The sequence below is a fragment of the Acanthochromis polyacanthus genome, chromosome 20, assembly GCF_021347895.1.
Source record: "Acanthochromis polyacanthus isolate Apoly-LR-REF ecotype Palm Island chromosome 20, KAUST_Apoly_ChrSc, whole genome shotgun sequence".
Taxonomy (NCBI): domain Eukaryota; kingdom Metazoa; phylum Chordata; class Actinopteri; family Pomacentridae; genus Acanthochromis; species Acanthochromis polyacanthus.
The window spans coordinates 7,560,498-7,564,225 of record NC_067132.1 but is presented as its reverse complement, the minus strand read 5'-3'; positions in this window follow the sequence as shown (position 1 = coordinate 7,564,225).

Here is a 3,728-nt window from a genome sequence, read left to right as displayed (position 1 = left end):
CATGTTGTCTGTCTGTCTTTCACTATTGCACCAACTAAGTCACACTTGAAACGGAATTTTCATTTTGGATTTGTTGCTTGACGACAAGGGGATATTCAAAATTTTAGTAAGTCAGAATGTTTCACATTCACTCTGCTGACTTCTACTTTCCTTTTCCAATAAAAGTTAATGACTGCTGCTCAGTCACACTTCTGTGTAACTGTGGTGCAGGGACGTTTGATATCTGATGCAGCACAATGATATACAAATCATACACAAGGTCACTGATGGGAAACAGCAGAACCTGGTCAACGGTATCATACAAGGGGACAGGGGACACTTTAGTCCCTACCTACCTCACTTTACATGGGAGTGCTGGCTTCCACATAGACTCTAGTATGTGCCTGTTAGTCTGATAGGAATACAATCATTTAATCAAGAATTTGCTCAGAAACAAACCCAAAAAATTGGAGGAAAAAACCAACCTCACTTAAGTTACAGTTTATCTTGAAGGTAGCATAACTGCGTGTACCAAAGGTTATTGCAATTAATCCAACAGTTGGGACATTTCCCTAAAAACTAAAAAATAAAGTTGTCTTTAAAGTTGACGGGCTTCATCCACGAATGTCCAAATCAAAGAAGCACAGTCATCTATCCAACAGTTGTCTTGGCATTTCAGCCGAGGCCACAAATGGTACAAGCATGGCTAAAATGGTGAGTAAAGCACATCAGAGCACTAAACATTACACATCGTCTCTCTCTGTCTATGCTCAAATGTGAAACTTTTCCATCTCCTGTGAATTATTATGAAAGCATCTGTTTCTCTCACAGATATTACCTACAGGCAACCAAAACACATGGATTTTTTGCTGCAACAAGAAATCTGAAGCTGCTTAGTAAATACTTATCACTAAACATTAGCAGTAAAGAGTTCCAAAATGCTGAAAAAAAACCCAAAGTGCGTTTTCATTAGAAGCTGCTTCATGTGGGGTTTCCTGGATTTCCCATCTAGTAGTCAGATCATTCAGATAAGGATGAATCAAGCTAAGCAAAGCCCTCCTCTGCATTACCTTTGTTCGCTCATATTTAGTCATGGGCAGTATCTACTACAGCTTTTGCATCAGGGAAACCCAAGTGGTTAAAATGACTGAGGTATTTCTGTTTATCTGCAGCCTGGGCCCACTCTTCCTCTTTCTAAAAGCGTCACATTAGAGTGGGCGGTGAGTTCTGCTGTGGAGGGGTTTGCTTCAGACTGATCTGAAAGCTGAAGCATTTACGTTTCCAGTTGCTATCCACTGAATGTAGCAAACAGATACCGCCATCTGCTGGTAACATTGGATACAACCTCCTGTCCAGTACACACAAGAACGCTCACCATTGACCACAGTGCTGCTATGTGCTCACTGAACTGAACAGATTAAAACAGAACAATTTTAATATGAGGTCTATCAAAAGCTTTAGATGGAGTGCGTGTTTTGGCTTCTGGTTGACCCTGACCTTATTTCTCTATTTTCTGGGCTTACAAGGTTGGGACATGTTTTGTTGTATTTGTCTGTTGACTGATTTTGGTTATATAAAGAGAAATAAATCATATTTTCAGTAGTCTGCAGCATTGATCTTGTGTTTGGTGAATTTGCCATGTTGTATATTTGCACTTTCTCTGTGTACTTCACTGACAGTAATCTAATCACTGAGAGGTAGAACTGCTAAAAAGTGTTTTAAGTTAAGCACAGTAGTTTGTAACTGGTTCAAATAGAATTAGGCCTCATGAAATGCATGTGTTTCATATGGTAACATAATATGGTTTTTAGAAATGTGTATATAGTTTTTACAAGAGTGTTCCATTTTGCACAGCACCTGAGGTGTTCTGCATATTGTGTGTGTGGTTGTGTTAATTGTGTGTATTGTTTTGAAATTCCGAGCCCTGTTATCAAAATCATGCATAAGGAATGTTAAAAAACTGCAATATCCAGAGCCTAGAAATTGCTATTGGGGCCAGCCCTACTTCTGACATGAGCTCTGTTCAGTTAATCTATGTAACATTCACATATTACCTTGGGCCTTACACACAACAACCTCCTCCTGACTTAATGCGTCACTCTGAAGTCAATCTTTATACATGTGATGAAATATGACACAAATGCCTTTGAAGCTGACTGTGGTGGCTTTGGCTGTCACCATCTTTGAGGTACTTGACTCTGCCAAACCCTAGGCCAATCCAAAAATTTGCACAGTGGAGCTGAGGCAGGCCAGACATACATCTCTGAGACATGAACTACTCAAATCTGCCTCACTCATAAGCCTTGTGTATGTGTAGATTCACAGTCATCCAGGTCAGCTTTATCCCCAGAACGTGAGTAGAAAAAAAATCAAGAAAATAATCAAGGACAGTTTAATTGAAATGGAGCTCAACAGAGATTACTTAAGGTACAGAATCAGCTACTGAGTGACAGAATAATACAGCACCATTTTAGCAAAGCTAAGTGAAAGAAGCTCAGGGTGGAAACCCTTCTCCTATTCTCCTCCTCCTCCTTCTTCAGTTAGCTTATAGAAACAGCTGAGTTACAGCAAAAATCAGCCTATTACATAGCAATGATGGTAGTTCAGTGGTGAGCATAGCTGCCTTCCAAATAGTTGACATGGGTTTGATTCCCGGCCATCACAGAGCATTTTGATTGCATGTATATAAGCCTGATTGCTTGGATAAACTTGGTTCAAATAAAAATCAAAGAGTAGATTTATATGCACTGCGATATTGTTATTACAACTAACCAAAACTCCTTCTTGGCTGTCTGATTTACCCTTCCACTCTATTGAAAAGGGAAGTACAGTGTTGATTAACAGATGATAACTGTATAAATATTTCCTCTGCTGAGCCTGACATCCAGGTAACACCAGGACCCTGTTCCAAACCACAGCTTTTCTCCTGCTGATGTGGCTGAGACTTTCCTAGTAATGACTTCTGGGAGCTTGTTAATTTTAGATGGTCTCAACCCCTTTTCAAAATTGGCTGCTCCAGTTGTAATCAAATACTTAACTTATATTTTTAACCTCTCAGTTTAACTGGTATTTTCCATATGAAAAAGATAAACTCAGGAAAATCCAGTTTTACTCAGTGTTCATGTGAAACCTGGAATAACCTGCAGAACAGGTGACCTTGGAGAGGATTAAGCGGTTTATAGAACATGTATGCATGAATAAAGATTGACTTGTTCAAAGTGTAATAGTCTATCAGGCAGGAGGAGGTTGTTTTGTACGAGGCCCTGAGCACTATATGAATGGTAGATATCTGGATAAAACTGTGACTGCCAGAATTTTAATGAATGAATCTGCTGCTGAGTTGTTGATATAATTATTATTTTTAGTTTTTGGTCCTGTGATATTGCTCACACTGAAAATTGTTGAAAAATGCATTATAGGAGAGATTAGGTGCTGTTTTGATGGTAAAAGAGGATTGTACAAAGTATAAACATCAGGGGCGCTAATAATTTTGGCTCACATGATTTGATTTAAAAGTCTTTCTTAATGTGTGATTTTTTTCCCTCACTGAATAAATGCATTTGAATTAAAGGTTGGATTTTCCTCGGGCTGCACAGTGGGGTAGTGGTTAGCACTTTCACCTTGCAGATGGAACATCACTGGTTCTTGTCCCAGCCCTCCTGGGATCTTTCTGCATGGAGTTTGCATGTTCTCCCTGTGCATGCGTGGGTTTTCTCCGGGTACTCCGGCTTCCTCCCACAGTCCAAAAA